General features: G+C 41.2%; 1 protein-coding gene across 4 annotated transcripts in view; it reads right to left on the bottom strand.

Annotated features, from left to right (window-relative positions):
- LOC137546806 (uncharacterized) overlaps positions 1–11,829 on the bottom strand; it is a 49,331-nt gene extending 37,502 nt beyond the window's left edge. For 2 of the 4 annotated variants that reach the window (XM_068269676.1, XM_068269679.1), the window contains exon 1: positions 11,505–11,829. The gene's annotated coding sequence lies outside the window, so the exon portion shown is untranslated. Of the gene's footprint in view, positions 1–9,317; positions 9,561–11,161; positions 11,206–11,504 lie in introns of those variants that run through there. The other 2 variants (XM_068269678.1, XM_068269677.1) reach the window with 2 other exon arrangements.
- Between the last annotated feature and the right edge of the window lie 715 nt (positions 11,830–12,544).

Genomic DNA, 12,544 nt, shown 5'->3' with positions numbered 1-12,544 from the left:
TACATCAGTCTAATTGTTTCCAGTACAGGAAGAGTTAAGAAACTCCAGTTGTTATCTCTATACAAAAAAGCCATGAATCTCTACGACTTTCAAAGTCATGGAGAGGGCTGTTTTCTGACTTTTATTATCTCAACTGTTCCTTAACTATTTACTTTTCCTCTGCCAGAGGAGAGGTCATTAGTTCACAGACTGCTCTGAAAGACTCATTTTGAATGCTGAGTGTTGTGTAATCTGCACATATTAGAGAATGATGCAATGTTAGAAAAAACACTATATACCTGAAAATAAAAATATGAGAATATTTTCTTTGCTGCTAATCTTCTAGTAATTATTCATAGTACACAACCAATTCATTATATCATATATTTTTTTTCGCTTCAGTGTCTCTTTAAAGGCATAAAGGCACCAAATTGATTGCACCTGAAACAGGTGCTACAACACTAATGAAGGATTTTAGCTTCCAAAACAGTTTCCTCAAAAAAATGAGTACTAGACCCTTCCACCACAGTGAGGTGATTGCATTGGAAGGGGCCCTAACCTCTATTTTAAACAACCAGAAAACAACATGCAAATGTCTGTTTGACCTGAGAGCGGCTAGCCATTAAAGAAGAGAAAGGGGTGCAGTGTATGCCGTGCACACCCTTCCAGATATTTTACACAAGAGAAAAGTTAAACTTGCATTTTTGTACACAGTAAGGAGAAATTGCAATGCATCCAAAACCAGGCAGTATCTGAATGATTTAACAGCAAGGTGTGGAAGGGTCTAGTACCAATATTTGCATGCACACTATTTTGGAAGCTAACAGCCTCCATTAATGTAAATTTGTAGCACCTGTTTCAGATGCAATTGGGTGCATTTATGCCATGAAGTGGCTCTGCACACCTTGCTGTTAAGTCATTCAGATGCAGCCTGGTTCTCCCCACTCTGTACTCATTTATGTAGAGCAACAAGTCTTTTTTTTTAACCAGTTCGGCCTATCTGGACGAGCTTCCTCGTCCAGATAGGCACTGGTGCTGCCGCCGGCTCGTGCGCGCGATCGGGCGCGCCCCCGCGCGCGCTCCCGCTGCCCGCCGCTAGCCCCCGATCAGTGAATGGGAATATAATTCCCATTCACCGATCTAACTTCCCCGCAGAAATACCGACGCTTTCTCTCCAGAGAGCGCGGTATTTCTGCCCCCAGGAAACAACTTCTCAGCATTTTAGTTCCTAGATGCGAGCTGGTTCGCATCTAGGACTTTTTTCACTGTGGCCATCTTGTGGCCAAATAGTAAACTGCACCCACATACATTTTTGATAAAAAAAAACATTATTTTACATTTAAAATTAGCAGTTTCCCTCCCACACCAAAAATTACCCACATACACTTTTTTTATTTAAAAAAAAAAAAAACAACAATTAAAAAAAAAAAAAAAACAACATAAATAGTTACCCAAGGGTCTGAACTTTTTAAATATGCATGTCAAGAGAATATGTTATTATATTATTTAAAATTATAAGCTTATAAATAGTGATGGACGCAAATTGAAAAAATGCACCTTTATTTCTAAATGAAATATCGGCACCATAAATTGTGATAGGGACATCGTTTAAATGGTATAATAAGCGGGACAGATGGGCAAATAAAATACATGCGTTTTAATTACGGTAGCGTATATTAATTTCAAACTATAATGGCCAAAAACTGAGAAATAATGAATTTCTTCCGTTTTTTTCTTATTCTTCCTGTTAAAATGCATTTACAGTAAAGTGGCTCTTAGCAAAATGTATCACCCACAGAAAGCCTAATTGGTGGCGGAAAAAACGAGCTATAGATCAATTCATTGTGATAAGTAGCAATAAAGTTATAGGCGAATGAATGGGAGGTGAACGTTGCTCGGATGCATGAGATTTTCGGACCGCGGCGCTGAACCGGATTATGGTCCTCAGAGAGTTCTCTGCTATGAGGTGCCATGCCGAAATTCCGGTGACCAGTATGAGAAAGTGTGAGAGTGCTAGCACCATATTTAACACACCTGCTCGCCATTCACACCTGAGACCTTTTAACACTGTGTTCCACATGTTTAGACATTAATCGCTGTGTTGGGTTATTTTGATTGGACAGTAAATTCACACTGTACAGCTGTACACTGACTACTTTACAATGTATCAAAGTGTCATACGGTATCTTCAGTGATGTCCCATGAAAAGATATAATAAAATATTTACATAAAATGTGAGAGGTGTTCTCGCTTTCCTGAGATACTGTTTATATGCTACTCACTATCCTTTGTGTATCCCCAGTAAGAGTTTCAGGTGCTCTACATTTGTTACACCATCTCTAGCATTCTTACAATTCTTTATGCAACACGAGAGCTAATTCATAATGGTATTTGTAAACTTATCTAAATGCCATGTGGATTTAAAGTAAGAAGCAAATGATTCATGTAGTAAATGCTGTACCACCTTCATGAAAATGTTCTTTGTTTTAGTTGGCCTCTGATGGAAGTCTGTGGGACTAAAGCCAACAATATGAGGTGTGTTTTGTTTTCGTTAGCTTTATCCAGGTCAGTATGGCTTGAAGTCACCAGAAACTAGCAGTTAATATTGCATATTGTAGGGCATTCAGCTATAAAAACCAGCATGTAACAACAGAATTTGCCGCATGTTATCTATTTTGTTATAGACCTTTCACCTGTACTGAAAATAAAGCAGTCAATGCAAACAGGCTGACATTTGCCACACTTGTGTGATATCTTTGTAGCATATATCCAGGGTAATTAAACTAGAGTAACCCTCATGCGCTGGATTGATATATTAGCGAAATTACCTTTTTGTTATTTAAAAAAGCCATAAATATAGATCATTGCTGTACAAGTCTTTATGCAACTTAAAGTGTACCCAAAGGGAATGTCGGGTCAAAAACTGGATAGCTACCTAAGAAGAAGGAAACCTCTGGATCCTGTAGAGCAGTGTTCCCCAACCCTGTCCTCAAGGCCCACCAACAGTGCATGTTTTGTGGAAATCCACAAAGGTATTTAATCAGCTCTGCTGAGACACTTATTACCCCACCTGTGCATGTTTGTGGTTTTCTGCAAAACATGTACTGTTGGTAGGCCTTGAGGACAGGGTTGGGGAACTCTGTGTAGAGGCTTCCCATGCCGTCCTCAGGACTGCCGTTGCTGCTTGCAGGTCCCCTCCCCCCCAAGAAATCTGACAAGAACTTGTCGGTGTGAAGATCTGGGCCGCGCTCCTCTTCTTGCACAAATGTGGTACAGCCACACCTGCACAGTATGCCTGAGCCGTTTGTACATGAGTAGCTCCAGCTTCCTGCGCAGGCCCCTCTGTACTTGCACAGGCCACTACGGCCACGCTTGTGCATGAAGAGGAGCGCGGCCTGGGTCTTCCAGAAGCCCACAGTGAGGTGCTGCAGTGGTGAAGAAGGCACAGGAAGCCTCTACAGGGTCCAGAAGCTTCCCCCTTTCTAGGTAGGTATCTGCTTTTTAGTCCAAAGTTCACCTCGGGTTCATTTTACTGTTTAAAAATGTTAGGTTTACATTTCACTGTACAGTGAAATGGCTTATTCCTTCATGCTACTGCATAGGTTTGAGTCGTATTTGCGCCTGCACAGTTCTGCCCCAACTGAACATGGACGGGGGGTGCACCCCTGAAGAAGAAGAAGAGGGTCCTGGCGAGCAGCGGTGAGATGAAGAAGGATCAGAGAAGCCTGTGGATCATCTAGAGGCTTCCCTCTACTGAGGTAAGTAACTGCAGTGACTTGGAAAAGTATTCACCCCCTTAGCTTTGTATGTTTTTTAGTGTATTCCAACTTGTAAATGTAATGTTTCTTAATCTCATTTTATGTGATAGATCTGCACAAAATAGTCTAAGTTAGTGAAGTGAAATGAGAAAAATATATACAAAATGATGAATAAAATAATAAACTGAAAATTGGCATGTGTATACTGTATGTATTCACCACTTTTTCCATGAAGCCCCTAAAAGTCCTGGTGCAACCAATTACTTTCAAAAGTCACAAAATTTGTTAAAAGAAGTCCACCTGTTTGCAATCTAAGTGTGACAGGATCTGTCAGTATTAACGCACCTTTTCAAAAAGGCCCCAGAGGCTTCAACACCACTAAGCAAGGAAAACCAAGGAGTCCTTTAAACAAGTCAGGGACTAAGTTTTGGAGAAGTACAAGTCGGGCCAATTTCACACAAGTAACCAACGTTTTAGTTGCGGTGCAATCGGATGAGTATTTTGTGTGATCAGATTAATGCAATTTTTGGCAGCAAGCCAAACTATATATGAAGCTCTCTAGCGCTCACTACCTGTGAGTTGCACTTGTATATTGAAAAAATACACTTCCACGCATGTGCACCGCAACACGAATGTGAAACAGTTTAAGCACTTGAGGACCGCAGTGTTAAACCCCCCTAAAGACCAGGCCTTTTTTGTTAAATAGGCCACTGTAGCTTTAAGACCAAGCTGCAGGGCCAAACAACTCAGCACACAAGTGCACACAAGTGTTTCCCCCCTTCTTTTCTCTCCACCAACAGAGCTCTCTGTTGGTGGGGTATGATCGCTCCCCCATGTTTATTTTTTTTATACAAATATTATTATTATTTTTGTATTCTTTTTTTTTACCCTCCCTCCCCGCAGCCTGCCAGTCATGGCGATCGGCTGTCATAGGCGTCTGCCTATGAGAGCCGATCGCTCTCTGGTGTCCCAGGGGGACAGCTGTGTCACACGGCTGTCCCCAGTACAGCGCTGCCTTAGATTGCAGCGCTGTACTACCCTAATAGATGGCGGTTTCGCCATCTAACAGTCTCCACTCGGCGATCGCTGCTGGGAGACTGAAGGTGGAGCAATCTCCTGCTAGCCCCATAGACGGGCGTTCACGCCAATCGTCATGGAGCGGTCCTGGGGCTGCCGAACTGCTCACGCCAATTGGCGTGGAGCAGTCGGCAAGTAGTTAAAATATCTGCAGCGCCATTGACTTTTATGACTTCCAGTCAATGTATGTCGCCATAGATGTTGACCATAATGCACTGATTCTTTCACGTCAGATGTGATACTTCTGATGCATTGCATCACATCAGGTATGAAATGACTCTCATAAAAAAATATCTAAAGCTTTAAATATATCCCCTGGAGTAGCACCATCAAATCCATCATCATCAAACATGGTACCATAACAAGCTTGCCAAAAGAGGGTCGCCCACCAAAACTCACAGACCAGGAAATGAGGGCATTAATCAGAGAGGCCGCACAGAGACCAAAGGGAACACCGTAGGAGTTGCAGAGTTCCACAACAGAGACTGGAGAATCTGTCCATAGGACCATAAGCCATTCAGCTGGGCTTTGAGGAAGAATGTCCAGAAAAAAAGCCATTACTTAGCATTAAACATAAGAAGGAAAGTTTTGAGTTTGCCAAAAGGGCAATAGTTATGCACGCTGACGTTTTCAGAAATGTTGTTCTATTTGTTGTTTTCTTAACAATAAACCAAACAATCTCAAAGTTGTAGGAATGTTCTGTTAATGAAATGGTGCAAACTCGTAAACAATCTATTTTAATTCCAGGTTGCGAGGCAACAAAACATGAAAAATGCTAAGGGGGTGAATACTTTTGCAAGGCACTGTAACTTTTCTATTTTTTTTTCCACCACAGGTTTGCTTTAATCAATAATGATTTTGAAATATCTGAACAATATTTGAAATCAAGAATCCTTTTCAGAAAATCGCATCATAATGTAAAGTTATGATTGTTTCAAAACGATGTTTCTGTTGTTGTCGCATGTGCACTTGTTTAGTTTAACGCTGTGATTTTGATGATCATGAAATATAGCATTGAGTATCATTACCTTATAGCAGCGATGGCGAACCTATGGTCCCAGCACGCGTAGCCGAATCTGCTGGAACGCCATCGCTGCTGCACTATGTCTCGTCCATTGCATGAACTGGCCGCGGCGTCTACTAGACGCCGCGCCAGTTCATAGCCCGCAGCCCCACTTCAGCCTGCATAGTCTTCCAGCAGGCGGAGCAGGGTACGGGAAGATGGCGTCCGAAGCCCTGTACTGGAGACTATTTGTGTCTCCAGTACAGGGCTTCAGGCGCCATCTTCCTGTAGCCCTGCTATTGCATTCAGCGTAGGAGATATGCAGGAGCAATATCTCCGGGGAGCTGCGCGCCAGAGGCCAGCCGGGAGAGGAGACTTCTGTCAGGTGAGTAAATTCCTTTTTTTGCAGGTGAAATGTTGCCCACTGCGTTTATTTTCTGGTGAAATGTTGCCCACTGCGTTATTTTCGGGTGAAATGTTGCCCACTGCGTTACTTTCTGGTGAAATGTTGCCCACTGCGTTTATTTTCTGCTGAAATGTTGCCCACTGCGTTTATTTTCTGCTGAAATGTTGCCCACTGCGTTTATTTTCTGCTGAAATGCTGCCCACTGCGTTATTTTTTGCTAAAATGTTGCCCACTGCGTTTATTTTCTTGTGAAATGTTGCCCACTGCGTTTATTTTCTGCTGAAATGCTGCCCACTGCGTTATTTTCTGCTAAAATGTTGCCCACTGCATTTATTTTCTGGTGTCTGGGGTAACTGTTGCTGCATTTATTATTTAATGGTCATAGTTGGCTATATTTGCTGCTTTGGGGTTATGGCGGGTATACTAATAAATAGCATCACACAGTTTCTGCACACCCATGATGCGAATCCTCGTTTCACCACATCATGGCAGAAACAATGCTTTCTTATGCCTCGCTGTTACATCATTATGTTAGCTCCGCCCATACAATGTCATGCCCACGACCATTTTTTCGTCGCGGCGCAAACACACCCCCCCCCCCCCCTATCCAAGGTTGAACCCAGAAAATGCTGGCCACTGTAAGTTTGAGGGCCTGGTATTTATCGTCTCTTATGTTCTGAGGATGGGGGGGGGGGGTCATTTTATTCAAATTGACGTGTTGGCACTTTACGAGAGAGAAGGGACTTTTGAGTTTAAGTTCGGGCACTTGGTCTCGAAAAGGTTTGCCTTATAGTATGACATTCCATTATTTTGGGATGTTAAAATAACTTTATTGAACAGGAGTTAAAATGTTTTATGAGAAGAAACTGCTTTCTTGGACAGAATATGCAGAATCTGTGATCTGGTTTGGATGTTACATGTCTTTTACAGACTGGACAATTGTTTCTGCATGCCACTTGTCTCCTGGTATAATAGTCTTTATCAGTCAAAAACAAACTGTTACCTAGGAACTTTTTTAAGGTGATTGCTTATCCATTTTTAAATAAATGCTTAGTTAAAGAAGAAACATTTAGTTAAACAAATGCAATAAAAATAAACTGTGTGGAACAGTTAGGAACATATTGAGGAAATGGAAGACCACAGGCTCAGTTCAAGTTAAGGCTCGAGGTGGCAGACAAAGAAAAATCTCGGATAAACAGAAGCAACGAATGGGGAGAACAGTCAGAGTCAGCCTACAGACCAGCACCAAAGACCTAACACATCATTTTGCTGCAGAGTAATGCAGAAGAAGCCTTTTCTCCGCCCACAGCACAAACAGGGCCGCTTGAGGTATGCTAAAGCACATTTGGACAAGCCAGCTTCATTTTGGGATAAGGTGCTGTGGACTGATGAAAAATTATGCTTTGAGGGAAAACAACACAGCATTCCGAGAAAAATACCTGCTGCCTACAGTAAAATATGGTGGTGGTTCCATCATGCTTTGTAGCTGTGGGGCTGTGTGGCCAGTACAGGGACTGGGAATCTTGTCAAAGTTGAGGGATGCATGGATTCCACTCAGTATCAGCATATTCTGGAGACCAATGTCCAGGAATCAGTGACAAAGCTGAAACTGCGCCAAGGCTGGATCTTTCAACAAGGCAACGACCCTAAACAGTGCTCAAAATCCACTAAAGCATTCATACAGAGGAACAAGTACAATGTTCTGGAATGGACATCTCAGTCCCCAGACCTGAATATAACTGAAAATCTGTGGTGTGAGTTAAAGGGAGCTGTCCATGCTCAGAAGCCATCAAACCTGAATGAACTAGAAATGTTTTGTAAAGAGGAATGGTTCAGAATACCTTCAACCAGAATCCAGACTCTCATTGGAACCTACAGGAAGCGTTTAGAAGCTGTAATTTCTGCAAAAGGAGGATCTACTAAATATTGATTTCATGTATTTTTTCTGTTGCACAAATTTATGCACCTGCCTAATTTTGTTTAAACAATTATTGCACACTTTCTGTAAATCCAATAAACTTCATTTCACTTCTCAAATATCACTGTGTGTGTCTCCTATATGATATATTTAACTGACATTTTTTATCGTAACAACCAACGATTTATACAGGAAAATCATGACCATTAACAAGGTTGCTCAAAAATTCGCATCCCACTGTCAATTTTCATTGTCTAGATAGATAGACAGATACATCTTACTGAAAGGAAATAATTACTTATACAGTCTGTTTTCATTATTAAAATCTGAATCCTGAATGTTTAATCTGCAGCAACAACAGAATAACATTAACAGTTTATTGCAGCAGACAATGTTGCATCAGGTTTACACAGCTGTCATGGAAGAGACTTATGAAAAACCTTTAAATAGTCTCCCTGAGGAACATTGACTGATATTCAGACATGTCAACATATTTTAATTTAAGAATTAATGTTAATAGAAAACACTGCTGAGTAACATTAAATGTTAGGGCTGGCCATTCTAATGACGTACGCATTCTGCAGACGTTGGTCAGCTGGGTGGGGAGAAGCTGACAGACGCTCTCCCTGTGCAGGGCAAAGTAGGGGAATATAATAAATATATTCCCCTACTGATTACCTAGCCTCCCCTGGGTGGCATAATTCAGGGTCGGCTATTGCCGCCACTCAAATTACACATACGCAGCTGCGGAGCTGTGTATTTGTAATTAATATTATCATATATATTTACATACAGAGATCTTTTGGCTCCAAGAATTACATTTTATATGGAACCCCAGTTATTACTGTGCAGCAGGCAGAGTGCACAGAAGAGTGTGCAGTTCCTGCTGCTGGTCCCACTAACACAAGCAGAGTGCACATACACAGTGTGCTGGATGGGAACTGTTGTAAAGATGTGAGAGAACAATTTTGCAAAAAGTTAAATCATTCTGGAGTGTGCGGGGGTGGTGCAATTAGTGCTCGGGCTGTAACTCGCCTAAGCCACCGCCTCTCTTTAGATGAGCTCCATGCCACGTTCCACATTCTTACACTTCTGCCTTCTAAAGCAGAAATTCTGGTTAAAGAAAACCTGTACTGAAAATAAAATTCAAAATAGGCATACACAAGTCATACTTACCTTCCATGTAGTCTACTCCTCAGTGTCTTTCTCCTGTCCTGCGTCCTATTTGTTCACTATGATCAAGGGAATTTTCCGTCCTCCATTTTGAAAATAGCCATTACCCATAACAGCTTTCTGGTCAGCACACAGTTAAACTGTAACATCGCCCACTTGAGCCATAGGGAAACATGGACATTGCCTGGTACATCCGTTTTCCTCTCAGCTATAACTGACAGCAACTGATATTTTACTGACAGCAACTGATATATTTCAGATCTGACAAAATATTGTCAGAACTGAATGGGATTATTGTCAGAAGAAAATGGTGAGCTTCTGAGAGGAACTGATGGCAAGGTAACTCTGTAATGTTCATTTGAAGTTACCTCATGTGTTTATTTTAAATATTTTTACTCAGTACAGGTTCTCTTTAAGAATGCGGAAGTGTAACAAGAGGGAAAGAGCCGTGGAGCATATGGAAAGTGTTTGCGGCTTAGTTGAGTTAGCCCCTGCATACACTGATTGTTCCCCACGCACTCCAGGACTATTTTTTTTGTTATGAAATTCTTCTCGCTCATCCTTATATATATGTAGCTCCAATTTCTCTGGCTAGTTAATGCTGAGGGGTGTACCTGGTTGCCTAATACTGGGGGACTACCTGATACTGATGGGCATACCTGGTTACCTAGTATTGGGGGCTACCTATTACTGGCTACCTGATACACGGGTGCACATATGGTTACCGTAACACTAGCCCACTGCATGACTGATGCCCAGCAAAGATGATGAGGTCACCTATTCCAGTCTCTAAGACGTCCTTCAGCCACCCAGTCTAGACCTACTGTAAAGATACATATTTGATTTTTATGTATTAATGACAGCATGTAACAGAGCTATGAGCAGACATTTGACACAATCCATTCCACAGAAAAATAAGGCTGCAAAATGAAAATCTGGTGTGGCTAAATCCACATACCGTGGACTGCCACTAGTACTCCAAGCATGTCTCTAAATCAACAGCATTGCTAGGCATCAACAAAGAGGGAAATGTGGAGCACTAGTAGTGTGTCCTGGCAAAAAGTGATTTAGGGTATAACAGGTCATGGGTGGAGCCAAATGTTCATGTACCTAGCAAGGGTGTAACTCAAAATCAGTGGGCCTGCCCAGCAAAACTTTATATGAAGCCCCCTCTTCTGGAAAAGAGACATAGTAAAATACACAGGGATTGTACTTTTTTGTATTAACCACACTATATATTATAATTTAACAGGTATATCTCTCACACAACAATTAGGAATCATGCAACACCCCCCTTCCCCGAACAACATAATTAAGCAGCGTGTCCCCAAAAAAGGATACTTAAAAGTGTGCCTCCCCGACAGCACAGTTAGGAAGAGTGTGTGTCCAAACAAGGCCCCAGACAAGATTAGGCAGAATATTTCCCCAAATTACATAAGTGGGCAGGGTACCTCTCAAATAGTGTTTCCCTCCCAAAACAACATAACTATGCAGCATTTTCCCCCGAAACAGAATATTTATACAGCATTTCACTCCAAAAAACATAATAACAGTGCCCCTTATAAAAATAACAATGCATCCTCACTCGTCCCCAAATTGGGCTGCTATGGACCCATGTATAGCTAGCTTTACACAAGTAAAAACTGATAAAGTTTACTGCATTGTCTACTAATATTAAGGAGTTTCGAGTCAACTAATATTATGGTAAGGAAAAATATTTATACTATTTTTGTTTTATTGGTGCGAGCGCAGACTGACACTTATTAACTGAAGCTACAGCACCAAAATTGTGTAAAAATAACTACTAGTGCAGTAACGACATATGTTATTATGTCAGATACACTTACATTAGGCATTACATTCCTGTGCCTTCGGCCATCACAGACTAGTATGTCACAGCCAGGTAACTGTACTTGTAATAACATGTTATCTGTGTTCTAAGAGTGCCGACAGGGCCCAGACACTTTGCACCATATGACCACCTTTCTGTAACTGTAATCATAGCTGAAGGGTACAACTATCTAATGATTTAGAGTATACATATGTCTTCTCGGTGGTTAAAAACAGTGCAGATACACATCTTATATGGAGATATTGGTAAACACAAGTAACACAAATTACGAATACTGAAATAAAGAAAAGGCAGAAGAAAACTTTTAAAAAGGATTAAGTAGCGTGTGATTATCTTACCTGGGAGTATACCTTACGGTTAACTTGGCATATGTTTTTTCTGCCACAACTTGTCTCTTAAGTGAAGCAGCGAGGTTTATTACTGTGTAACGCAGTTAAAATACCTCTCACTTCCGGGTGTGGTTTTGATTCTGAAGTTCTTTGACACCCATGGATTGCTTCTCTCCGTAAAGCTAAAGTTCCCGGTTATCCATTTCTTGATTCCCAAACTTCACTGTAAAAGTTTGAAAGCACCCAATATGTAAAGCTTTTGACATATTGAACCTGCGGGCTGCTGTTCTGGGTCATAACAGGTTTTCTGTTTGTCAAGAAGCCTTTGTAATAATCTCCCTGGAGGGCTGAATGAACCATGGTAATATCTCTATGGAAACGACTGAAAGTTTAACCAGTGTTCAGAGATTACAGAGGGTGCTTTTACAATAGGCCTTGGGCACACCTGTCTGTGAAAGCGACCTGCCTAGAACAAGAAATGCCTTTTCTCACATTAAAGCGAAAGAGCTACAGACAAAAGGGAGTTAACCATCTTCCTAGTTATAAAATGTCTAACAATATACAAGGATTTCTTTACACTTGGTAGTCTCAGGCAGCGTTGTTTTGCATGGGAACACCTCATTTGTGTGTTATGTACATGCTTATGTTTTAACATGGTCAGGTATGGTGGTTTTGCAACTGTGATTGTAGGAAAATAGACTGCATTTTTTTAAAGGTGACATTTTATAAATAGACTGGATTTTTAAAGGACAACTGAAGTGACAGGGATATGGATACTGCCATATTTATTTCCTTTTAAACAATTCAGATTTCCTGGCTGTTCTGCTGATGCACTGTCTCTAATGATTTTAGCCACAGACCCAGAACAAGCATGCAGATCAAATTTTTCTGACTAAGGGCTCTTTGAGGCTTTGTTCACATCTAAAATCAAAATCGCAGACGGACGCATTTTGCAATTTGGAGAGTATTTTGTGTAAAGCGCTTTTCAAAGCGCTTTTGCAGAGATTCTTGCATCAGTAAATGAATTCTTCGGCCCGGAAAAGAATAAA

The sequence above is a fragment of the Hyperolius riggenbachi genome, chromosome 2, assembly GCF_040937935.1.
Source record: "Hyperolius riggenbachi isolate aHypRig1 chromosome 2, aHypRig1.pri, whole genome shotgun sequence".
Lineage (NCBI taxonomy): Eukaryota > Metazoa > Chordata > Amphibia > Anura > Hyperoliidae > Hyperolius > Hyperolius riggenbachi.
Note: the sequence above shows the minus strand (reverse complement) of the source record. Positions and strands in the feature narration are given on the sequence as shown.